The 27,218-nt window shown below is 42.5% G+C and overlaps 1 long non-coding RNA gene across 1 annotated transcript in view; it reads left to right on the forward strand.

The window, feature by feature from the left end:
- The first annotated feature begins 12,758 nt into the window (after nucleotides 1-12,758).
- LOC147756578 (uncharacterized) overlaps nucleotides 12,759-27,218 on the forward strand; it is a 55,541-nt gene continuing 41,081 nt past the window's right edge. Inside the window, exon 1 of the long non-coding RNA XR_015323533.1 lies at nucleotides 12,759-12,962. This is a non-coding gene — a long non-coding RNA (uncharacterized LOC147756578). The remainder of the gene's footprint in view (nucleotides 12,963-27,218) is intronic.

Consider the following 27,218-nt stretch of genomic DNA (forward strand, 5'->3'; position numbering starts at 1 on the left):
GCTATACACTAACTTTATCGATATAGCTGTTTCGAGCTAACTTCACGAAATATACAAAAAAAACTCGGCTTAAAAATATCTGCTTTACAAGATGGGTGAGTCAGATTTGAGCCAGCAGTAGTGATTCAGTCTAGAGCGAACTTCTCATCATTCCTCGTCACACTGCTAGATGTTGTTCGAACACAGGACCCTACGAAACGGACGGTTCCTAACAGGAAAACCAGTGTTGGCGAACGGCCGCGAGATAGGACATCCCTAATTATAGGAAAAGCGGCGCCACAATGTAATCCTTACTGATCATTATGCCCTTTCTTACCCGGGCTAGTTTCCTCTAAACTGACTTCTTCGGCGGCGAGTCTCTAGAGACGATCTTCCCACTTTACAGAGAGGAAAAAAGGGAGCAAGTCCCTAGCGTCGCGCTCTTCTCATTTTCGGACCACCGACGGTCATGCTCTCGGTCGCTTTTAGGTGTAACTCTTTCTAGACGTGACACATACAAATAGATGTAAGTATACTCGTTTCACCGCATGTTACCGTTTTACGCTCAGTGGAGGCTCACTTATAAAACGTCCTGTGGTAACCCTGCTCAGTCAACGTTTTATTTCGATAGAGCCACGTGTCTGTAACGAAGCGAAGCAGCATAATGGAGCGGATTAGGTTGCCGATAAGTAGGATACAATGTCAAATACGACAGTATATGTCAATAGAAGATACTGACCCTATTCACATGCTCGACCATTGTTAAGGAAGTATTGCAACATTCTGCTTTGCAAACATTGTGCGGGTAGATGAAATCCGGTTTCCAGGATACAAACAATCTGTCAAGACATAACACTTGTTGGATGATTACGACGTAGTACGTCCATTTATTTTGTAGCAGTCATCTTTGGGGCTTGCATATTATTGACCAACGCGTGAGACTGTTTTGAATTAGAAGGTTGATTTAGCTTTGGTTGATTCACTTTATTATATATATACAGTACATATATGTAATACAACAGATAATAGTAGACATCGTTTGCAGTGGATGTGTTTACCAAAAAGATGTTTCAACATGCTTTATGGGAGTTAGGAAAATTGCTAGTAGGTGAAAATTTCTGATATACTGTGAATTAGAGCGAGTTGTATTTACGCATGATCTCATCCTGTTATTGTTTAATTATTTGTTGTGGTAGTCAAGTAAGCATACGACTTTAACATGTGTCGCACTGTGTAAATGCTTATGCTACATCGTTTGATGATAAAGAGAACGGGTACTCCGTCTTTGTTTCGTTAGCGGTTGGTCGGATTGTAGACAGGCAAAGGAAACGGTGCCGAGAGCTAGCTGACATGAAAATCACCGTTAGATACCATCTGACATTTACAATCCTGGTAGATTCCCTAGCGTTGAATCCTTTCCACACGATGACATATTTTGATACGCCTTCAATTAGTGCCTTCCGCCAGGTGTTTTCCAACTAGTCGCCTCGAAGTAATTTCATAGTAGCTCACAAAGACATACAAATGTGCAGACCCAGTCGCGTTGGTGAGCATTCAATACGCCGGCAATACTCTCGTGACGGCATGCCCCACTGGAAAAACAACAGCGGTAGCAGCGAGCAGGGTGTTTCACCCCAAAGACCTTCTTTCCATATTTTTAATTTCAGTCTATTCAGTTGCGTGTCGTTCTGCCTAGTGGACTAATTTGCTTTCGTCTTCGTTGATACATAATATGATCCTGTGTCGTATTGGCATACCTCAGTATATCGGAACGAAGAATCGAATCACAAAAACTTCTCGTTCTGCCTAGCCAGACTTATGGCGTTGTATGGGTCAGTTAGCCGCCCAATACCTGTTGGCTATAGGAAGGCGCAGTATTTTATTTGAGTGAATACTGCAGGGGTTTTGAACAATCCTCTAAACGCCAGCCGGAATATGCGGGGGGTGACTATAGGTGGAAACATTCCCCACTAAACCCCTAGGTTCTGGTGTAACCCTATTAAATAACCTGTCAGAACTACTGATGTGTTAGTTTAACAGTTATGTGATCGGTGTGGTCTTCACTGTCGTTAATGTGCCATCGTTGCTGGAAAAAACGACAAACCTAAACAAACTGCACACATAGGATTGACAGCAGAGAATGAGAGATCTATGCGGTCTAGTTTCAAAGAAGCGGAGTAAGTTGGTAAAAAAATGAAGAGCAAATAAAAAGAAGGAGCAAGGTCCCGGCCCTGTATGCAACAACATGAGCGGACCGACATTGTCCACGAATTCTACCAGAACCGTTCAGTAGAACTATAAGAAAACGCAAAGTGCTAACCATGTAAGATACTTACACTTTCATTTATCACGTTACATACATAGAAAACATGCAGAACTGAGGTGGCGAGGAACCATGAATGGTACAACTGATATTGCTACCCTATATTGTCGAAATAAATTCAGTCCTATGGAACAAGCAATAGAAACCCCTCATGGTCTCAGTATAGAGATGCTTTATATATATATATATATATATATATATATATATATATAAGGATATCCTTTTCTTTTTGTCCCATATAAATTTATTCCGGAGATGACAATTGTCCGTTATTCATGTAAGCTCACAATTAAAAGTTTAACTAGATTATGGTAATTATGGTCTATCTGAAAATTATTTGGTTAGTTCATTTTCTTCCTTCTTCTATTCTTCGCTTTCTTTGTTATCTCATGGGTTGATCCTAATCGAATTAGGCTTGTCCCGCGAAGCGAACTTGCTGAAATGTTTCTACACTGCTTGGCTATCGCCTACGGCGTTGTCGACGCCGACATGGCTGAACGCACGTAGCCCTGAACACCCATAAGCAGTTTCCGAAATTAATATGCCTACATAGGGGTTTGACCATTCGCTGTCAACAGGGAGCTGCAGTTCACTTGTTGTATACCCTTAATAGCTTCCTGCTACGCCTACAGGAACCAGCTACATCGTCCTACCTGCCCCCAGCAGCGTCGTCTAACCCATTCAATCCAACAAGGTTATGCAGACAATGTATTTCAGCGAATTTGCTCTTCAAGTATTTCTACATTTATCCCATATATTCCCCTTGCGTTTCAGTTAAATCGCTCTTTGACAGCGACGAAAAAGGCCATGATCCTCCTACGTCCAAGCGCCCAGAACGTTTCCATGCGTGACAGGTCCATACACTGGCATGCATTCAAGGTAACAGGAACTGTTTTCAGAAAGGCCTTGCATGAAGCACGCTACGAAAGTGCTGAGTCCCGCATCATTCGCTTGCAGAGACCATCGCGCAGATTTCCCGCTTAGCTAACAGCGCAACTTAATCTATGATGTCTAATTAGTACTTATAGTAACAGTTGTCGTAGCAGCAACCCTTGCAACGACTCCAGTCGCTACTGGGGTCGTTGCAAGGGTTGCCCAGTAGGGGTCGCTAAAGCTGAAAGGAGAGCTCAATTGGGAATCGAGAAGGTATATATCAAGTAGCAGATTCATAATATATATCCTTTACCTAGGCAAAAAATGTGTTTTTTTAAATAACGTAAGTTCATATCAAAGCACACTACCAGTAACAGTCTAGTTGCTGTTACTGTTTGTACCAGTATCACATAAAACTAGACTAAGTTCGTTTCCACAGTTCATACATTGTGTCTTTACCGTTGTATGTAGTCGTCCTGAGCTTAGTTTAGGCTTGGGCTCATCAGACCGTTGACACCGGTGGCAAAACATGCTAAGCCATCATAATGTCTTCGAGAATCGCGTCCCAAGAGCGACGTCCCTCACGCCGCTTGTCGTAAACACAAACACAAGCGACCCAGTCTTATATACAAGATCGAGTGTATCACCATATGTATAGGAAACGGAAACGAATGTTCTCTACTATTTTTCCACTTACTACTAGTAAGATAACACTATTCCTACATATGGTGGGATGCAGCCAACAGGGATTTTCGCGTTTCCACTAAACAGAATGTTTACCTTTAGATACGTTATGCAATATACTTCATTAAAACGCCGATGGTCCAAGCGAAAGAAGTAGTGTCTAACACAACAGAACATAACAGGTAGAAAGAAGTGACAACTATGGGCGATAGAACTCTTGAATGACGCGATAATACTAACACGGTTTCATCGCTGAACAAAAAATTCTGCCGTTTGGTGTTCTGACCAACATGCGCAGTTAAGGGAGAACGCAGCGAGGAAAAGCTTGAATTAAGCCATAGAGTTCAAACTGTACCTCCATCACCAGAAATGGCTCGATTGAATGACGTTTAGTCCTCATTCACTCTGTAGAAGCAGCCACAATAGGAACTGTTGCTGTCTTCTTTGAAGTGCTTCATAGACGCATACAAGCGCGTCGTATTTTGAGAGGTATGCTAAATATCCACACACAGTTTTACCCTGAATACGGTAACGGTAAACAACATCGATAAATAACATTAGTTTACTTTTTTATTTTAGATTCCGTAGAAATTTGTACTTTCAGTAGCTGATCTGTTCAAGTTGGAAGAGATTTGCACGAATCTACAAAATAGTAACGTCAATGAATACGATAGCACAGTCATTTATACTAAAGCAACACAATTATCACAGTGCGACAGAAACCTTCGGAAATGTAACCCGCTTTTTGTAAACCCTCAATTATTATCTAGAGGATGGTTTCTAGTCAAATAGAACATAGTTGATTCTTTACATCTTTATGGCCTAATCGGCCTATTGTCAGTGGTCTCAGCTATATTGCTAAAACCGAACATGCCTTGGATACAATAGCATAGCTGAATAGCCATCACTCAAGCAAGCAAAGCGCATCCGGTTAGCTCTCTTTATTTCTGTTCTTCTGCCTTTTATCTCACTTCTTCCCTGCGGAGCTCGTTCATTCTCAGACGCCAGATTGGTGTTTCATATCTTTCTTACTATACAGTGATTTTGCCACTAAGCTGGCCTGCGATAATTGGAATGGATTCGACTCAACTTGGTTTCCCACTATAGGTTTTTCCTGGCCCCAACGTACTCCTCGATCTTTTCTCTTCATCCGAGGCTCTTCTATACAGAAAATGACGATGACAACGAAACAGACGTGAATATCATCCCCCTACCCGTGCGACAAGTCCCACGCCTTCAAGGGAACGCGACAGGGAAACGGTAGGGTTACGCTATTAAGCTACTAAGCGCGGCTAGCCATGCGAAGAGAGTTTACATGCAGCAAGCCCTTCGTTTACACTCTCTGCCTTACCCGAGCTTCATTTGACCCTATAGACAGAGCCACTGGCAGAATGAGCTCATTCTTTTCTCTCTCTACATCATTATTCGAATTCGAATTATAGCCAGGTCGGTCTTGCGTTGGCGTGGGCCAAGCCAGCTAGCCAGCCAATCTTACCCAAAGGCTGCCACTCACTGAGCCTAATTCAAGACCTAACTGGCCGACGGTCTTTGTGTTGAATTCTTGCAAAGTGCATGTGACAAGACAGGCACTAAATCGAATGTTTCAAGATAACTGGCCTCCACTTTACTGACAAATCAATCCTCATGCACTGCAGGTCTCGCATCGTTGTCTTTCTGAAGTAGCTAATTCGATAAGAGCTCAAACAGTCGAGTTTACTCAATCTGGCCTATTCTCCGACAAGCCACCCATCGACGACACTAACAACTTTTAACTTCGGCATTTCTAACGCCCCCCATCAAAATGTCTTTCGCCGACGATGGCATAGCGTCGATATGCAGTAGGAGGCGTGGCGTTTAGATACCCGACCTTATCCCCTAGTCACTGATAGTAGCGCGGTGATCCGTCGCGCATTTCTATCACGTTTATGCATAGCAAATGCCATAGAGATGGTAGTGCTTGACGATGGCAGTGTGTGGGATGGTGTTGGCAGCATATTAGCTTCCAGCTTCTGAAGACAATAACTCCGGAAAGGACACACAGCAGAATACAGGCTTAAACTCGATTGTCCATAGTATTACGTATTGAATGGGCTATGAGCATAATTGAAATCGTTTTCTTAGAAAGGTTTTCCTCAGCTGCTCAAGTGCTGTCTGGAATCGACGATGACGGCTACCGAAGAAACGATACTGGTGCGCAAACTCGAATGGAGAAAGATGTCGACTGGAAGCAAGGCGAAAGAGACGCCATTTGTCGAGACCCACGAGCAAGCCTAGGCCCTCCTCCACAGGGACTATTCAGACAGATCAAACGTTCAAGCCCGATTCGAATAAACACTTTTCGACAAGATGTATTTTGACATCAGCTTGCTTAGACTGCAAGAACTGGCTTAAATTGCTGACTCGCAATCTACTACACAGATGTTTTGCTTGTTTTCAGTGCCGCACCTCGGTGTTGCAATCATAGACTTATCCGCTCTACGAAGCTTCTAGAAGTCGGTTACAGCTAGTTGCTACTTGAATGGGATGTACTTGTCGAAAGAAAACAAGGCTCTTTGTATAGCTGTGTGCTTGTGACTGCGTGTTTTCCAGGAGAAAAGGAGTGTTCTGCTATATCACTACTGTCACACGCCAATGTCCTGATCACCCTGTTGGACCTGCGGTCCCGTTTGGGCTGTATCCTTCCGCGCGGGCTGACGAGCCGCCATCCACTACCAGCGTTGCTGCTGCTACAACTTCAGGAGCAGCAGCCTACAGGGCTCTATCTATCGAGGCTTTTCTTCTGTCTGACTTTCCCTCTCACTTTGACTAACGTCGGTTTTCGTTGTCGCTTCTGCATCTCTCTCTTCTTTGCAACTGCCTGATGCCATGTTAGCTCTGGACAAAGCGGCAGCGGCGGCTGGTCGGGCGAAGGCTGCTGCCACTGCGTTTGCGTGGATGTGTCTGTGAGTGTAGCACCGTCCCTAATTAAAAGTAGCAACAGTTCGACTTGACGGGACGATGCAGGGTTGTTGTCCTGTCGGGGTCGTGATTGTTTCCTTTATCGACGACTCTTCTCTAAAGGAGGCTGAACGCAAGGGTGGTGTCCATGGCCTGCTACCCTACTCCTTAAGTCTAGCATTTTCGTAGTACAATTACGTTGCAAGCTGGCTGACGAGCATTCAGGACTCGGCCCCAGACAAGAGTCAACCGCTGATTTGCTGCGTGTGGAGCTGAGAAACGGCAGCATTTACTATGGACGACGCTTGCTGGATACTGTGAAGGAAAGAAGGTCGCTAAAGCTCACAAACTTGATCGGGGCCCAAGCAAGGGCGAAGTTCACTTGGCAGCACAGGCAACTTTGAACTGAGGCCGATTGGGACCGGGTACGGAGGGCAGAGTCACACTTTTCTCAATGAAGATTTGTTTCCAAACAGTTTTTTCTAGAATAAAATAACAAACCTTGGATTGGGGTATAGATCAGTTATCATCCGATCTTTTCGCACTCGAAAAACCCGCTTAAAATAATTAACTTCCGGTTTAATTTAAAATCGGCAGTTTATGTTATCGTCAATTTTCTCGTAGATTCAAAAAGAAAAAGTCTGCGAAAGGTTTTTCTGAACAGGCGGTCCTCACTAGAGTTTTGATTTCAAAAGTTCACTAGCATGGCCTAAGTGTCAATTTTTAATATATCTAAGGTTTAGATACAGAAATTAACGTCTGCTTAAGGCAGAAGAATATTGGATCGTTCAAATAAGCTCGAACAGTAACTCCGTTTACGACTTTTTTGCATTTTTTAACTTTTTAATCGCTCTAAGTCTTTGTATTTTCAGTAACTTTGGCCTTCTATCAGCCCAAAATGTAACTCTCGTGGAATTTTTTGTATGAGTTCTATTTAAGCGACACCCTAAAAGGTTCACACCTGTTAATATCGGTGTAGACCACTAAATAATACTTGTAATAACCATTAAAATTATATTTATGGATTATAAAAGGAATACTTCGAAAATGGTACTTAGTGGCTCTGATACAGAGTAAAAGTTGTAGTTGCAGTTACTAGACAGGATATCAATATAAGTGAACAAATATGAATGCTAGGAACAGCATTTCCGCCGCATGCGAAACACTTCGTTGAAGTATCTGCTTTTTTTTGTTTAGATACAGCCGTAGGCAGAAAGCTGAGGAAAAATCTGCAGTTTAGAAGCGTCGCTTTGTTCAAATACATCATGTTAAAACTGGGCTAAGACGTGACATATAAGAGCTGCTGATAAAAAAAAAATATCACTGTTCTAACAGAGCGGAATTAGAAAGCTGCCCATTTTGGTTTATTAGCTTAACTAGAGCCATCGCTCCTTTATTCTTTTTTTCGATCCCCATTTACGCCTGCAACGAGCACCACAGATCTTAGCTACAATTTTAAAGGGAAAATTGGTTAATTCTTCACTTGCCTCCATTTATCTATACTCAGTGTTCGGCAAAGCGAATACTAAGCATATCAGTAATACTTACTTCCCAAAACGAGTCGATAAATCTAATACGATCGCACACGAACGGGTAAGATCATCGCGTACCAGTGTCTTTAAGGCTTTACTAGATGCTTACAGGATCATCCCTGTAAAAATATTGCTATCATGAATTGCATCATAATTTCTTTGCAACAGGTAACCCAGATGATTGATGTAGGCACAATGATACTTCAGCCTGGAGTACGATTTGCTGAAGATTAAGATCTTCCGTTGCTAAGGTACCTTGTTAACACTTGTTCCGAACAATTAACCACGTTAAGGCTTGAGTTAAACAATCAAAATTGGGTGCAAGGGGTAATAGCGAGACTGAAAATCCCTATTCCGAGAATGAAAATAACTACTTCAGCAAAATATAGCGCTTTTCATTTTTTTACAATGTCACATCCGGACACACAGATCTAATGGTCAATTAAAACAATGGGATAACACATTAGATGTTAATTTATATAGCGTAGATTTTTTTGAAATTTGAAAATACTTTTTTCTACGTATTTTACATATATTATTCCAGTTATGTGTGAGCTGACTTATATGGCTTTATGGACATGTGATGCATAAAGTAGTTTCGTAGTGCTTAAATTACGATTATGGAAACAAAACGTTTCGAATGTATGAACCAACATATGGGTTTAAAGGAAGAACGTCATACTTTCCCTTGAAAGCTTGTGAAAAAAAAGTCTCTTACTAGGTTAATTTCATTATAAAGCATATTTCTAAAGTTTATATATATAAAGATAAAGTTTATATATATATATATATATATTATAGATATTTGCGCCAAGAGTACCTGGAACGAAATCTGAAAAAAAGATCAATTTTTGTAAACTTGTACTTGAAGATGCCGGTATGAATCAAGATATGAACCTTTCTATTTGATCACGAAGCTTCCTTGAAGTAAACATTAATAGATCGTAATTGACGGCACCAGTGAACAACTTATGTAGTTCGTGGTATATGAAGTATCCGTTTTCACGGGCAATACTCGTCGTCGTGTATTTGCAATGTGCTTTTACGGTTTTTGGCAAAACGTAGTCGATAGGTGACAGATTACGGTTGCGATCCGTCTGCAACTGACAGTTTTCCCATAATACTACGTTCAAGTTATAGTGCTTTCAAGTGCCCATTTTATTAAATAAGCTTAAACATCTGAGAAAGGAAGCAAGCCATAATAGCCCTAAAAGCGGTGAGTTGGTCATCTGCTTACAAAACACTTGCAGTAGGATATTTCTATAACCTCAATTAATTACAAGGTTGATTTTGCCTCTTTTAAGTCGATGTAATCCTCGCAGGAATGAGCTTGATAAAAACGTCTGTGTCCGCCTATGCCATGTTCCCTGCAAATCAAACAGCTTGAGTGAAACCTGGCAAGTAAACTTTTGCAGTCGTCAAGACGATGACCTTGATGCAAGGCTGGTGGCAGACGGTTCTGAAGATAACACAAAAACTCCGAGTTATCCGTATAGCCTGATTCGGATAAATGTTGCATAATGCAATAAAAAAAAATCTGTTTTGGTGCTGACACTGAAAATATATTACAACCCAGTTATGAGTCCTCGAAAACAGAGGAATCCGTTATTTTCCAGCCGTGAGTTATTACTACATGTCCTCCACAAGCCTTTACTTACATCATAAAAAACATATCGTATGACGCATATATGATCGATAAATGTACAAAGCAGTTTCATAATGGCTGTCTACTATTCAATTCATACTGTTTATGTACCTGAAAAAAAAACATTATAGTATAGGGTATGTCTGAAAGTTTTAAAAATGTCCATTATGGGACGCTCTAGACATAAAATGTCAACTCAAATTTTAACGAACGTATAATCAATATTTTGGAATTTACTATTGTACATATAAACACGGTTTTTGAGTATTTTATTACGAAAAAGCCAAATGACATTATTAACGTGTACGAAGGCTTCGTGATACCAAAATGTACCTACTAGTCCAAAAGTATGGCAACCATTAATTTAGCTAGTGAAGACGTACATTGAGGCATCGGACGGTATACAGTGTAGAGCAGTTGTCAAAGAAGCGCAATATTTCCAGGAACGTATGTACGCACATTTATATTTATTAATTTCTTTATTTACAAATTAGCTGTGCAATAGAGCTGGTCTTCAAATATTTAAGTATTTAAAGCTTTAGGCCCTTTTAAGATTGTTTCTACTACGGTGTTTTGTAAAGCCAATTTACTGGACGAACTTTGTTATATGTCTCTTCACAGAATTATAGGTGAAATAACAATTCGAACTCTGATGACTACCCAAGTCCACTGAGTATATAACTAGTTCGCCTGACGTATGTCGAACCAGTTTTAAAGGCACTAACTGCACTTCATTGTACCCTGTAAATAAATAAATCATAAATAGATGACTGTGCACGTCTACCCTTTGCCAAAAAAAAGGGTTCAGCTGTAAACAAAAAAAAAAAATGTTTTCTACATACGTCGAAATGCACGTCTACTGGTACATCGTGTTTTGAGTTTGTATCTTCCATCCATCTCAAGGCTAGCCACATGCCCTAGTCTAACAATATTGAAGCAATTTAGATAGCCACCTACGTCATTCGAGACACTTTTGCAAAGTCCTAGAATTCTTGCATGGTAAATAGAAGGGTTCTGCAAGAGGAACGTCAGTTAACTGCGTTAGACATGCAGGGTCCTGCTACCCAACTCAGCTAGTCAGTTGTTAGACACGGTGTCAACAACTTCTGGCGTATGTGACAGTAAACTAGAACAACTGAGGAGGTTTGTGATCCTATTTGCCACCTGTGAAATCTTTGCTGTGGTCCCTGCCTCAGGGGGAATCGATGCCAATCCCAGAAGACTGGCTCGCTAATTATGCTATGGTGGTCCTTAATAAAACTAACTAGCATAAAAACCGTTATCCTAAACTTTAGCAGAAACCGGTCCGCTTCTGTTGCAACTGGACAATCAACATGCAAGGACACTCTCATTACGTCATAAAAAAACAGGTTAATAGTCCACTAGGCCGTAAAATATGAGCAACTGAAAAATCTGCTAAATCACACCGGGTTAAGTGTGAATGATGCAGTTTTTTTTTTCAAATGTTTGCCTATTTCTATTTTATCATCAATATTGGGAAAAAAACGAAACATTCTGCTTAGCTTACTGGAATAATGTTCAGTGCAGGCTGACGCCTGTGCTGTGAAAACGCAGTCAGGACGAAACCAAACAGTCTTGCTTATAATGGTTAGTTTTGCAAGCCTTTTCTTTGAAATGGTAACTCAAAACTAAGATCCATCCTGAGCAGCTGGCGATGATGACGGCCGAACGAAGAAAATCAGCTCTTGTACGGTTCTTGCGAGCACGCTCAAATCACACTCCGTGCAATCACACATACACTTTACTTTTTCATTGAAGACAGGAAGTGAAAGGATAGGCAAAAAGAATGAAATAAAGAAGCTGCCAAAAGCTCTTTTTTAACTCAGTCGAAAAGAAGAAGCTCTAGAAAACCAAACGAGCAGAGTCACACAGTGAAAAATCCCACCCATACAATCGAGAATCCTGAGCAAAGCGAAAAACCTTTGCCGGGGCTGGCCAGAAAATGGACGAAATTCGTACCCCGAATGCCTCCTCAGACAAGCAAGACAATAGAATAGTTTCCAGCACCAGAAAAAAGTAGCCTCTATAGCTTTTATTATTGAGCTGGCTGCTACGGCTGTTGCTGCCGCTCCTGCTGCCACAACCAGCGCACACCTCGTCATCATCATACATCAGATGGCGTGTTAGACGAATGCTGGTGGGGCAGCGACTGAAAATAGTAAGCAAGCTAGCTGAAATGAAGAGACACCGTTGTGGGCCTTTCTCGTCGATAACTTGACTAGTCGATTCACCTCTTCTAGGAAAGCACAACAGCAACATCAACAACACCAAAACGACAGCGTCCACAAAGAGTCCGAACGGACAAGCCGCTGAAGCGCGTGTTGAATGAGGACGCGAAAAAAACAGAACGATGCACGCGCGGAGAAAAGAGTAGGATCGAAGCCCGAGAAGTGGATGGAACGGTTACTGACGAACAGCGAACGGCAAAATGGAGAAAACGAACGAAAAAAAGAGACATCACAAAAGATTGAAAAAAGGAAAGCAAGAGATAGACATATAACCGAGCTTCGATGATTCCGTCTGGATAGGACCAATAGTAGGAGCAGCGGCAGTAGAACAGAACTAGGACGACCGCTACTGTTGACGCCCCTATGTAGAGAGCAAAACGGCCAGAAATCGCACAAGTACTGCCAAAGAGGAAAGAATGAACCGGGGGGAGGACACAAGCTGTCACGCGACGCTGTGTGACGTTTAAATAGAGCGTCACTGCTACTCTCCGTTACAGGACGCTGATGCATCTTATTTGAGCAGCAACAGAACTTGCTCGAATGGGGAGCAATGGACGAGCGCGTGTGGTTTCGGTCGATGCCTGTTCTTGCCTACTTGATCTAGTATGACGGCCGGCATACCATCAAAGTGGGTGATTTATTCATTGGCAACCAGGCTGTGTTCAAAGCGGGCATGCAACTCTAGACTGCATTGGTCAACGTTGCGGCCACCGGACGATGGAAATAGAAAATGTAAGAAGGTAAATATCATCATGAGTATCCTTCCAGAAAGCCGAAGCAGCTATCGAAACTTGAAAAGTTTTCATCCTACATTGAACTGTGGTTTGTCACATTTTAACGGCTATGCCTCTTCTAGCGGGTGCCTATCTAATATTCTGGCGCAAATTTCAGCTCCTGATTGTTTTATTGTTACATGCTACTACACGTATACTTGTGTTATTTGACTACGGTGATTGGAAAGTAGTCTTGATTTATGAGTTTTTTTTATTCGCAAGAGTCTCCATGAAGTGCAAAATACCCCTGTTTGTGTATTCCTTCTCTTTAAAGACGGCAAAGAACATGGGGTTTAGTATGCTATGCTCTATGTTAATGTGTGTGTGTCGTATCTTAATGTCGCTCTCTGTACTGACCCGTTCATTCGTTTTAGCGGCACGACGTCATTTTTTACTGTTGTCGCTAAAGCCATAGAGCCGCTGCAGAATGTTACTTACGACTTCTTTTCGTCCTAATGTAAGGGTAGTGAATTGTATCCCGTTGCTTCCCGTACATCAAGTAGGTGTCTATGCGAAAAGTCCAAGGTATATGCGGGAGTCGCTATGAGCCTTCTTCGCATTCCGTTCGTTTGGCTGCCTTTACAGCCGGAACGAGTTTCGTTACCGGTTACGTTCGATCCTGATGTAGTGGGCCATAGAAGTTCGGTGGCCGTACTCCCCAAAAACCCGGTGGCTGTGCATGATTCTCGGGTAGAAGTGCAAAACGAAGCCGTCGAATAACCCGGTCGGTAAAGTCGAATCTTTGCTGTTTGCGCACTGGTGGTCTCCAGAAAAGCAGACACCTTTGTACAGCAGTATCGTATTGAAGACTCAGGCATCTTGTGGCTTATGTTCCGATTGACGACAGCGGCAAGCACGTCTCTTTTCAATGGTGGCCGAATACTGAAGCTATTGGCGACGCCTTGAACGAAGCGAGTGTCGCCCTACAGAAAATCAAATCCAATAGAGCTGCAAGATACGCAACGAGTAGAGTGCGGAAGGTCCATACGGAAACTGACGGGTGCCGGCACGAGTTAGCTCCTGACTTTGAGTGAGGCGAACAGTGAGAGACGATACGCCTGAAGTTGGACCTAGGGGAAACGGAGGACCCCGAGGACCACTACCAAGGCTAGGATGCTCCTGGAATTTTAGGCATGGTCTCGTTTCTTAGCTGCATACGGTTTTCTTTCTATATCGCTGTCTGTCTCTCACGCAAGTCTTGGTGAGTTCGTCTTGGCGAAAAATCAATTTAGGCCGACATAACGACGAGCCGACGGCCGAAAACTAGCCACCGCGTAAAAAAGCAGCACCTTCCGACTCAGTCACAGCCCATGCGCCACTGCCCCCCAGGTAATTCAGAGCTCTGTAGAATTTTCGGTGCCGCGCTTCGTTTTGCACACAGAGTGTCTCCTAAGATTCCGTCGAAACTGAGATTGCAGCCAAAGCCACAGCCAACGACGAAGGTATAGTACTTGTGTGCGTGAACCAACCGGCGTCAGACAACTCGAAAAAGGTTGCATGAACGTTTCTCAATACCGCGAGCTATTCAGAAGCGTGTCGCGGATATTCTGTAAGAAATTGCAACATAAAGTACCTAAAGAGAAAAGTGCCACAGCATGTAGCCCAAAATCTAATTGTTTTTTAAAAGTCATTGCTAGCCTGCCTAATTGGAGCTCTTGTTTTGTGTGAAGCGTGGAAGATTTGTTTTTAACATGTTTGACTGAACATATATTATACATTACGTGTGTAAAATGGCAATGACTGCTAATTCTCATTAATATATTTGCAGTACTCAAGTGCTGCAGCTGTTTTAGAAAACGAGCACTCGCTACTGCCGTTACATTTACGATCTACTGTATAGCGACTGCATAGCCTTTCTTCTCATTTTATCTACAATAATAATCGCAGAATAATGCATTTTCGTGCAGGCAAAATAATATAATTTTATCCTCGACACTTAGATAAGCAACGATAGGTAAGTAAATTCTGATCATTTCTTGACTTTAAATTTTGCCTGAAAATATCGCGTCATTTCCCTAGTCACGGCTATGTTCGAAATCGAAAGTTTCTGCGACAACACCTTGTTCCCTCTTCTATAATATGTCTCTCTGAAAAGGCTTTTTCACGAAGCTAAATTGCATTATTTCCTCTAATACCCTAGTAGAGTACATGAAACAATCAATTGTTCCCGTAGAGAAGTGACTCAGAGCGTGCTAAAATGCAAATTTTTGACATTTTAACAACAATTCTTAATGGCAGCTAGAGTTTTATTGAACATTTAAGTGACACATATTAAACTTAGGTGACGTTTATATTGCTGTGTATCGGTCTAATACCGCATTTCTTTTATAGATGACAGCGTTAGCCTTGCGGGACGGATATAGTTTAGTTTTAAAGAAGACAATTTCATGTTTGGAAGGCCCTATGTCAGGTAAAATTTTTTCTTGTCATTTAGTATTCGGATTTCTCTTCATTCAATTGAAAAGCTTCCGAAGAACGTGTGCTCCATAGAGCCGGTCCATACGGAAGTTCAGTTCATTCTAAAGCTACTTTGGTTGTTAACAGCACGTGCGCTGAACTGTAAAAACGCTTAAATTAAAATGACTTCCAAGGCCAACAAAGCTTTAACACGTGTAGTAACCTCAACTACTAATTATAGCAAGTGCTTGGTTGCTGTTAAGTTTAAACCGTAGAAGTAATTCTTCGGTCTCGTATATTTTCAAGCCTTTCTCTGTTCCCATTTGCCCACCCTGCTTTCGTGGATACGTTTACAGGATTTCTTATCTTGCAGTGTTCCACATCTACCGTCCCTTGACGCTGATTCTATATGTATAAAGCACTTGGATGGTTGCGATGTCAATGGCGAACGATGATCAGAACAGTTGTGGGGGCGGTGGGCATTAGTTGCGCCGGGGCCTGAAAAATGGGGCAGCGGTGGGGTTTTAAAAGGGTAAGTTGCGCTTCTTGGCTTGCCTCCTGAGCGTTGGCAGTGACGCCGCAGGCTCCCGAGCAAGGCTTCTTAGGGCACAATGCGACTTCATGTGGGGTATCCTATTTGTCCCCGTGAAAGAGGCTAGCGTTTGCGTCCTTGGCCGTTCGAGAGAGTTTGGCTAGTTGAGGATCTAATAGGCACTTAGGTGCAGTCGATAACTTGCCTTCTTTGGTCGCTGAAGCCGCGATGGAGAAGGTCGAACGAGCGCTGTCTGCCTGCTGCTTGGCTGGCTGGCTGGCTGGCTGGCTGGCTCTTCTTGTAGGACAGTTCCACTCAAGGGGAGCCTTCTCAACCGCCTCCTGCCTGTCTATCGAACGGGTTTGTCGGTCAATGAGATCGACCTAAGGTTAACGTTGGAAGATGGTCGCCATCCACATTAGCCGTGCTGGTCAAACAAACAACTTTGGCTCCAGCGGGGCAGTCTTTTTAGTCTCCAACGAGAGATCAAGAATTGGAACTCGGCGAGAGACGGACAAAAGGTTGGGCATAGAAAAAGAGAGAAATGTAATGGACAAAAGAGGACCGTTGGCCGAATGGCCGGTGAGCCAATTGGTTACCTCGAAGTCTTCCTACCGGAATTTGACCCACCGACAAAGCTAACTGCTGAGCTGAGCTTTCTACTGGGTTTTTCGGGGATAATGGAACATTACTCAATAACAGGTATTGAGACCATTCGCTGTGAAGCCGATTTTCAAGGTGACGGTTCCGGGAACACCTGTATCCTGCAATTTTATAAACGTACCACGAAGGAAATGATCTTATATAAACAAAGCAGTTCTCTGTGACTAGGCTTCCTATAAAAGCTTTTTGAATCTCATGATGATCCAGCGTCTTAGTGCCGAAAGATGACAGGTTTACTTTAGGCAAGTGTTGTACACTGGACAGAGCAAATTAGAGGAAACAACCGGGCAGAGCAGCTTTGCTAAACTGACTTCCTTTGTATGTCTTGGAATTTTTCAAGCGCGAAGCTCTAGGATGCCTGGAATACTGAGCTAAGCTGTAGTCAAGCATCAAAGATGCTCTGAAAAAAATCTTTGTGGACAAGTAATTGTGCTGGTTATTGTGTTAGTTTTTACTGAAGCGTCCGAATGAGCTAGGAACATAGCACAGATAGGGCTAGGCTACTAGATTACACCGAACAATTCTAGGGAAGCATAGATGTGACCCATAGATTACTCATCATTTTTTAGTTAAACCCTCTTAACGGAAATTATTTCGCTCTCTCCTCAAAAAATCTGCAACCAAACGCTAAATGTATGGCGAAATAATTGTATTCACGAATTTTTTTCCGGATAGCTACGAAAATGCAACATCATCATATTACATATTCAATGCGAATGGTAACTTCAAACTGAATATACCATTCAGTCCAACATATCAACTCCGGCATATATTGGATACCTAAATATTGAAAACAGAATATGCACGGCTGCCATTGGTAGCACAATTCACAATTGGATCCAGAGTGGACTTGGTAGGTTCGCGGTTATTGACAGCTGGTTGCTGTTATGACCCTATAAGATCCTAATGAATATATTGGAGCTCGATTCGCCGGCATGAGGGGCCATTGTCCGAGATGAGGTTATGAGGAGCTTGACGTCCTTCCTTTCTCTCGTTTTCCTTGTCTGCCTTTTACTAGATGTCAATCCTGGTGGCCCGGTCTCGTCGGTCCTATCCTCTGTTTTTTTTCGTATACGGCTTTAACTTCCGTCTCTTTTGCTTAGGCGGTAGCGCCTTCTCTCTGGTGACGCTCTGGTTCCCATTCCTATTCTTCCCTATCCTGTTCTTTTGCTGGCTTTCTGTAGACAGTGTCAACGTTTGCCACCATCTGTGTACTGGTATCATTGCCTGTCTACTATATCGCGCTGCCCTCTTATCTCTTGCAGTGTCTATTTCTCGTCGTTTTATCTCTACCGGATTCTATGTATGTGTGTATGTAACAATGATAGTAAGTGGTAATAGTTTTTACTCTCGTCGCATGCGGTTGGTTTCCTATGACGTCAAATAACAGCCACTGTTGCCGCCTGTACGTCTCATGCGGTAAAACCGTTCATGCTTCGAGGCTTCGTCCAGCTTTTTTTTTGCTTTCCTATTTCTGGTGGTTCAGCAGTTATGGGGCAACGGCATGCTGCACCAGTTTCTTCATAGACGCTCCTCCTATCCGCTGCGACTTTGCTCCAGCAGATGGCCCGTCCACTTTCTTTCTTCTGCTTGTTCATTCGCTGCTCTAAATGAAACTTCGACAGCAATTCCTTGGACAGGACGACGTAAGCGCACGGCTGAGCCATACACTGCTCCATTAAAAAGGTGTCTGTGGCGTTTCCAACGTCGCCATTTCTAGCTGGTGGCCCCAGTCGGCCACGGCCTTTGGTCATCCTACTTGCTTGTCATTGGTGCTTGGCCTAGCAGCCATGGTGGCTAATCCTTCGAGTGCTGGCCCTTAAACGAGAAAAACAGGACGACGATCACGATGTCTTTAACAGCAGCGGTGACCGAGACATAGCAGCACTAGCCAACGCAGAAGCCATACTATACCAGTTTTGCCATTACCAGCAAAGCTGTGTCGAACCTCCCCGCTAACTCGCTTTAATCATGCGGTTCGACCCCCTGTGATAGCTCCCTATATTCACCCAATCAATTTGGAGTTTTTATTTAAAACGTATGATCGCTGACAAACGACAAAGACGCAATGCTAAATACGACGAAAATATAGGCACGTGAGAATACGCATTGGCTGAAAAATTGCTAGTGTAGCAATAGGCCATAGGAAAATCCACAGTTGTCTTATGGGTAAGGAAATAGCGAGATTACGTAATTTAAAATAGTTCACATGATAGCACCCGGAATTCAAGATGTGCGTGTTAAATAATTATGCAGAGCATTACAACTGGCAGTGCCCTGAAGGAATTGTCTGAACTTGGCTAGTGTGAAAGGGTGCCCCAATTAGAAACTCCCTGTTTGTAACGTAATCAACGCTGGCCATTTTGACATCAGCGCCAATATTTGGATTTTCGAAAGGAATATTTACATTAAGATGTCAAGTTCTGCAGAGACACGAAGCGGATTATGGTCGGTTTGTTTTGAATAAATTTGATTTTTAAGTCTACGGTTGACGTGCACACCTAATGCGTTCTGCAGTTTCCATAGTCAGCATCCTGTAGGTTCCAGAATCAACCAAAGTCGAGGATTCTGAATATTTAAAACAGTAAGATATAAACTACAAATTTCAACACTTGAAGTAGCGGCCAAAAGATGATTCGGAAATAGAACCCTGTAATGTTCTGCGGAATAACCGATTTGAGTATAGTCGGTTCGCGTCTGCTAAGTAGGTACAATGCGAAAGCGGACCACACACTATATATGTACATATAGCATTGGATTCTATAGAGTAGGATGACGCAGATTTTTTAAAGTTACCTATGTGGGCGGCACCAGATACGAACTGACCGCGTTTAGTTCCTCTGTTCCGCAGAAGATTACAGGACCCTTATTTCCGAGTGCGCTCAAAATTGTATACATTGAGCCTATCTGTTAAATGTTCAGGATCGTTGATTCGTTTTCGAACTGCTCTAAAAATATTTGTTTTATAATCAATAGATTGTTTCAACCATTTGATATGTCTTTGTTGTTAACGTTGAACGACTAATTAATTTTGGATTTTAGCTACCGCTTATTGATCTATGTGCATAGTTTTGTAAAGGAGGAATGCCTGCATTGTATCAAATAATAACAAGGCATTTAGTTCTCAAATTAGTATACGATAGAGTGCGTACTTCGTTAGGCGCATACATATATACGTACAAAGTGCTTATAGGATGACTAACAATGTTAGTTGGTTTTCTGCACAATGCTGTTTCATTCACCTGATCTCGTCGGGAGTCTAAAATGACTCTGATAGATACGCATATCAGGGAGTACATCTTTTTGGATCTCGACAACCCTCAAATTTCAGACTTGCCTGATATCTTCAAGTTCTCATTGGTTTTTGTTGGTGTACGATCCTGCTAGTCTCTTATCCGTCGGCGGTTGTAGATCGGTTTTTTACCACTGCATTTATATTCTCATCGGTGTTGCGTTTGCCAGTAGATGTCACAAAAGAAACGACGACAACTGAATTCACCGCACAGGACAGAGACAACGGAAGGATACGTCTGCAAAGACGGCCATATAGACGTTAATATCGTACAGGTACTGGGGAACAGAGCGCAACTTCTTCGTCCAATTTGCCATAAACCTTTTTCTTACAAGCGATGGCACGCTACGCTGTGCTGGCCTGGCCTATGTCTGACTTCCGTATTTTTGCTTGTGCTACTAGGCACTGTACGCGAGCGGTCTATCGCTTTGCGGCAGCATAGCGTTGTTCGAGCCGCTGGAGCCTTGCGGAGCAGCTAGTCTATCTAACCAGGCGGTAGATCCTGCAGTGGGTCAGGGTAGGCGAATGTCCTTGGAGGGGCGGCCTGTTCTTTTGTTACTCCCTCGCTTGAGCCAGGCAAGATTCGAGGCGATATCGCCGGGCGACGTTACCTCTTATTCGTTCTTCTGCTCCAGTTTTCTAGACGTCTACCGCCCTTCGCCCCCGTGGACCTTGACATTTCCTCCGTCTGCTTGTTCGGAGATCAGATGCCGGCAGTGGCAGCAGAAGCAGTACTACAAGGACGGTTTCTCTTTCTCGAGTGTTCATCCAGAAAGGTTTTCCCGAAACTTATCGTTTATTATTTGGTGAATACTGACTACTAATGGTCCTATCTATATTCTACTGCTATCCATACAGCTCGTTTACGAGTGCTGTTATTGTCGCTGGAATCGATAGTATATATATTTGCAAACTTCTCAATCTTATCCGCATTTCTCACATACGTTTGTATGTACGTCTCCGTTACGTACGTGTGTGAGTCATCACATATATATACAACATATTGTATGATCAGGCGTACGGTAATCATACACCATGTATTACTGTACAGTACGTATTCTATGGTCCTAGATATTTTTATTAAATATACGTCGTTCCTGCTTCATCCGGCTTATGAGAAACTGCTGCTTTTGCCAGGAGAAGGCCAGACAGGCCGCCACTGGCAAAGAAGGTCTAACTATTAAACAACAGGGGAAAACTGCTATAGGGTTGCGCAAAGATAACGGGGTAGATTGAGAAATGGGAAAGGACCCCGAACAAAGAGAGAAAAAAGGAAAAACGAATGGCATGAACAGACAAATACGCAGACAGGTGTCAGAGAAACAGGACTAGATACCTCTTTAAAATAAAACGCTTCATGGGTTCTTTGGTCTATCCTAAAAATAGGTCAATATGGAAAACTGATTGCCTTTACCACACATTTCTTGCAAACTAGAACTAAACTAAGAATAATGTAGTCATATCATAATTACTAAACCTTTTTGGGATTGTAATTCCTAGTGAATTGCAGGGATTAGAGAAAAGTAAGTAAATATGTATAAACGATGCTAATCATGCGATTGATAGAGGTCGCACTTATCACTTCGTGAAGCATCGATCGCGTAAAATAGCAAATTCAAACCGTAGCGGCAAATCGTCTTTTGGGAAATCACCTAATCAAATACAAAAGCCAAGCTGCGTTCTCACACACTACGTTTACAAACAAAAACAGCATCAAACGTTTGCAATACAATTCGTGTTTTGTATGTTAAGTGAACAAACGATACATACAACTTAACGTCAGAGGGCTACTGCACATGCACTAAACACATTTCACTATTATGGTTAATGGGGAACGGTTTTATTACAATGTTTCTAGGACACATCAAACTGAATGTTTCAGTGTGATGCAGTTCTAAGCTAGTTGTATGTTAATTTATTTTCATTATTTCTGTTCTCAGGCATAATACCGGTACTTCTAGTCTCGCTTAACAAAGGCTTTACTATTATATGGCGGCCGACTGGTAAGATCTTGAGTGGGAGGTCTTTTGCGGTCACCATACATTCCAAACCTTGTTACTGCGGATCACCGTTTTGCCGATTACGAAAGTTCAGTTAGCGACAATACGTTTAGCAATAACGAGGGCCTTACAATTTGGCTGAATGCATTATCCGGCACCAAATTTGAACATCTCTAACAGGAAAAAGTAAAGAAATTTAGTGAGAGAACATCCTAAAGAGGGGGGTAGGGGGAGGTATATAATACGATAAATTAGAATCTAATTCGTTTTTTACTGCATTTTCTACTGTTTGTAGTATACGATAAACAGGACCAATACGCTATAACGACAATCTTTTATTTCCGATATCCGAAGTTTTTAGATACGACGTTTCAGTAGTAGTAGTACGTGTTTTCAGTTCAGCATTTATTAATTGTGCGAACTTTATCTATCTCTAATACGAATTTCACTGCGTAATTCTAGCTTTATTTTTTTAGACTTAAAGCACTCCATTACTTCCCACCCCCTTTTCATTGATTTTGATGTTTCCAAATTTGTTCGTCTATTTACCAACACAATGACAACACTTATTGCGGTACGTCGACGAATTTTTTCTTAAATCATCTACAACTATGCACTCCAGTTGCGGTTAAAACTAGTTTTGACAGTTCTGGAAAGTCGCCGTCTCGTGAAATCTGCTGTTGATCCGTCCACCTAACCTTTGGCGTTAAAGGCACGTATGCCGATGGAATAGAGAACCTCAAACACGACTTGTTTGTATGGAACACCCTTTTACTTAATACGCTTGATGTCCCTGTGCACATCTGCTTTTCAACTGCAGTTTAGAACAATTGTACTGGCCGCCATATAACCAGTCGTTAACCGAGCTTTCAATTTCGCGATTTGAACGGTTTTATGAGGACTTCACTGAATGAAGTTCCGACCCTATGCCATCGCTCTGGCGTTTAGTCGGACTGTGGCCACCTGTTGCTAAATATGCGTTCGCCGTAACAAGCGCTAGCGGTGACTTTATTAGCGCCGCTGAGGGGTCCGCTTTTAAGTGTTGTGCCGGTTTAGGCTTTAATTATTTCGGGGCTGCTTTGGAGGGGCGCCCCCGGATGCGTATGAACCACGGCTGGTCCAAGTACTAACGGCCTGCGGGTATCATGACTAGTAAATATAACTATAGGAGTTTACGAAATTTCACCGCCGTTGCTGTTGCTGCCATCAAAGTTCCCTCCTCGACCAGCAAAGGCATCCTATGAGCCGTCTCGTCCGTTATTTGATTCGTTGAAGAAGCGATTTTTTCGACCGTTGCCGCCTCTGACGCTTCTTCGATAGTGGTTTCTTTTACCCCCATTGTGCCCTACTACCTCCTCCTCCTCCTTCTCCTCCGCCGCGCCCATTATTGCCATTTTTTCAACCATTTCCATTACAGCTACTGCCCCCGCTTACACCACCAGCACTTCCAGCATGGCCTTTTCTCTATTTCCATTGGCCTCATTACTACCGCCTCCATTTCCCTAACCGCAATCACCATTGCTTCTTCTATTTCCATCACCATCTCTATCTCCGCCATTGTTGTTCTGGCCTTTATTATCTCTACAGTTACCACCACTGCCTCCGCCTTCTCCCCCTCCATTATTTCTATAGTTTACTCCGTTGCGATTACCCTCATTATTATTTTCACCGTATCCATTTCCACCGCCTTTCCTAGCACCATTGCTTCCGTTGCCACTACCATCGCCATTGTTACCATCTCCGCTTACGTAACTACTACCGTTTCCGCTATCGTTATTATTATTACCGTGACCACTACCACCTCCGTCCCCATCATCCTCATAATTTCTTCTGTGAGGCACGCTTTCTTCTCTATTACCGCTCCCGTCGTAGTTGCAATCTCCTCTTTCGCCTCTGCCTCCCCTACCACCCCTTTGCGTCTACTTCCCCTACCACCCCCTCCGCCTCTACTACCCTACCACCCCTCCACCTCTACCTCCCCGACTACCTCCTCCGCCTCTGCCTCCGTCATCATCTTTTCATAGTTTCCAACACCTCCTTGTTCACCTTCGTCATTATTACTCCCACTTCCTTCTTCGCCTTCCACCACTACCTACACCCCTTCTGCTTCTACCACCGTTCCCGTAATTACCACCATCTCTGCTTTCACTACCTCCGCCACTATATCCCCTTTCACTAACTCCTCTACTACCGCTATAGTAACTTTTACTACCTCCCCCTGCCGGTCTCACCACCTCCGTTCCCAGCACCTCTCGCTCCCCCTTCCGCCTTCACCTCCTCCTCTTCCGCCGCCATCGTTGACATGGCCTCCACGTCCTCGTTCTTTCTGTGTTTGATCTCCTCCTCCACATCTACCGCTCCCAGCGTTTTTTTTGGTTGCCGCCGTTTTTTCCACCCCTGTCGCTATGACTGGCAAAATAAACGTAATCGTCGTTGTCATCGTCGCTTCTTCTTCTTCCATATTTGTTATTTGCGCCTCGATTTTCTCCATTGCACTTCTGGTTCATTTGACGATTGTTTCTTCCGCCACGAGCAACGCCAGCTTGACTGCTCCCATCTTTACCTCTAGTGCTTCCTCCTCCACCCTCGCAGCCACCTTGGTCATTGTAATAATCGTCACCATTACGATAGCCTTCGTTCTTGCTTGCGGCAAATTAGATATAGCGCGCACCCCATCACTACATATATATATATATAATCTTTTTACAGTGCATTGTATAAATCAAAGTACCATGTGGCAAGTCTGTACCAAAAATGCCGTCGATCTTTGGTACTGGGCAGAGTTTTGTCATAGCCTGAATGAAATTTCGTTTCATAGTTTGCCGCTTTCCTACTGCGTCTCCCACTGTGATAGTTAGTTAACAATATTTTACTGTGTGCTTAATCCAACTAATGACGGCTCGCTACGATCCGATTTCTTGAATCTTTTCAACCGATGCTGTTATTTGACGACGTGAACTTGAATATGTAAAAATAATTTTATACGTTAGTCGAGACGTCAACACTCTTCAATATCAACTTTCATGCGCATCGAGATACATGCGTCAAATGAACATTGATCAGTAAAACTTGGTCGAAAAACGCGTTCTATCTCTTTCAGAGCTGTCGTAGTAGTAGATAATAAATACTGCTAGTATTTCAAACAACAATGAATAGTACGAATGGTTATTTGTATAACACGGTTCCACGATGTTGAAATAACACAACTTGTAAGAGAAGTGTCGAGCTAAGTTCTTTATTGCACTGACGCTTCATGGAGTTCGTAGGCTATTTATGGGCAACGCCTTATGCTTGTTCACATTGTGTAACGTCTCTAAAACAAGGTGCCTCTAAGATGGCTGTAAATAATACGTTTTTCCCCGACATACGACTACGTCCTACAATGGCGTATACTCTCAATGTACACTAAACATTTAGTGAATTCGAAATAGAGCCGGGACTTCTTTTTAGTCGGCCACAAGAACAGCGCAGCCGGGCACTAATTCAATTCGAACATCAGTTTACAGTGCTCAATACCCGTCTTCGTAACAAGGTCAAGGTTAAATACTCTACCCTACGTTTGGAATATTAGGTTAAGTGAACCAGTGCAACACTCTAGCCACCTATCGGCGCCAGTCGTGAAGTTCTTGCACGCTACGGAACGCATACACGAATTCACTATGAATGATACAAAGTATACAATTTTGACCCGTTTTCTTTGTTACTTTTCGATACTTATAGCAGGTTAAAGAAATGGCATTGATTGTCAGATGGTTCATAGAATTGATCTTCTTTACGGTTACAACGAGCTAATATAGGATATTTTTGGGAAAAAAAACGCTTAAAAATAATGTTCTTCTAAACCCTGTCAAAGAACAGGGCCTGTGACCGCGTGCTTTCGGATGTCTAAGAAATTAAGCATCTACTTGAGTTAGAAATAAAAATTATAACATAAAAATTGACATTACTTCAACTAACTTCGTAATAAAAAATAAAATATAGAATTGCTTGAGTTTTAGAGAATCTCGAAGAAACTACCAGATTCTAAAAAATCATTTCGCTACATATACTTTCATTTTTATAACACGTGGGTTCGAAGATACGAGGGGGGTACCTTTTGAATAGCACGTTCTTCAGTAAATACATAAAATTGTTGCGTCCGGCAACGCAGACCCGTATCTATATTGTCCGAAATAGAAAGCACAATATTTAAGCAATATATTGTTTACATACTGTGGATATTCTTTAAGAAGTTCATCAACCGGTAATGCGCAGCTTGCTGCAAACGACAAAAACAAAAGCTAGAGAAAGCTCCCGAGTGTGTATTCTATGTGCAATGCAAGGCTTGCGTAAGATTGAAGCAATACACCCCTTTAAAATGATCCCTAACAGCACAAAAGGCGATCCAAAACGATGGAAAAATAATTGCGCTGTAATTATTATCAAGCTGGTATCGCTTTAACACGACATTTTGGAGCTTCAATACTTCGCAAGCTGTCTATCCAATCCTCATGTGCGGTACACGGGAAAGCACGATATTTTATAGATCCGCAAGAAATGGCATAAATATAGCTAGATTTCTATATAGCTGGTCAAGGAGCAAACACACTTATTGTTTTGGACCCTCCTTCACATGGGACATGGAGGAAACGCCTGTAGCAAGATTGGGAAGCAGCGGAAGTCGTATCTATTTGTAACGTTTATTGACTCTAATACGCTTTGGAGAAATTGAAATGCTGCTTATCAGCGGTCGCCGTCCAGTGTTTCGTGATGCAAACAGTATCAAATAGAATTGGCTAGATGATAACTAACCAGATCATTAGGCTTTACTACAGTTCATTATAACAAAAAAGCAAGAGACATTTTTTGCATCAGATTTCTGTTTCAGTTGACAGATTTTTTTAAGGATCAAAAAGGACTATTCCGAAGAGGACAAAGCAATTTTATTAGATTCGTTCCCTGCCAATCAAGTATCCTTAGAGCTAAAAAAAATATTCTGGGCATCTAAGCATGTTGCTTTTTTTTTTTTTTTTTTTAATTTTGAAAGAAAGTCTACAACGCAGCACTGTAAGTTGTTGTCGATTTCAAACCTGTTTGGTTTCAACGATTCAAAACGTTTTCATGGCTTGAGTGAAATTTTCGCACTGCTCCATATTATATGTTATACTGTTCTACGCTTTTTTTGGTGCGGAAAAGCGGCATAGGCCGCCAATCTCGAACTACTCGATACAAGCTATGCATTTCTTCGTTAACAGACCCTGACGTTTCTTATCTTTGTGAAATTTATCGTACGCAATACGCGTATCCCGCGCAGAGCGAATTGCTAAATATTAGAGTGAAGTTCGGCTTATTTGACTATA

The sequence above is a fragment of the Varroa destructor genome, unplaced genomic scaffold (genome assembly GCF_002443255.2).
Source record: "Varroa destructor unplaced genomic scaffold, Vdes_3.0 BEIS01000003.1, whole genome shotgun sequence".
Taxonomy (NCBI): Eukaryota; Metazoa; Arthropoda; class Arachnida; order Mesostigmata; family Varroidae; genus Varroa; species Varroa destructor.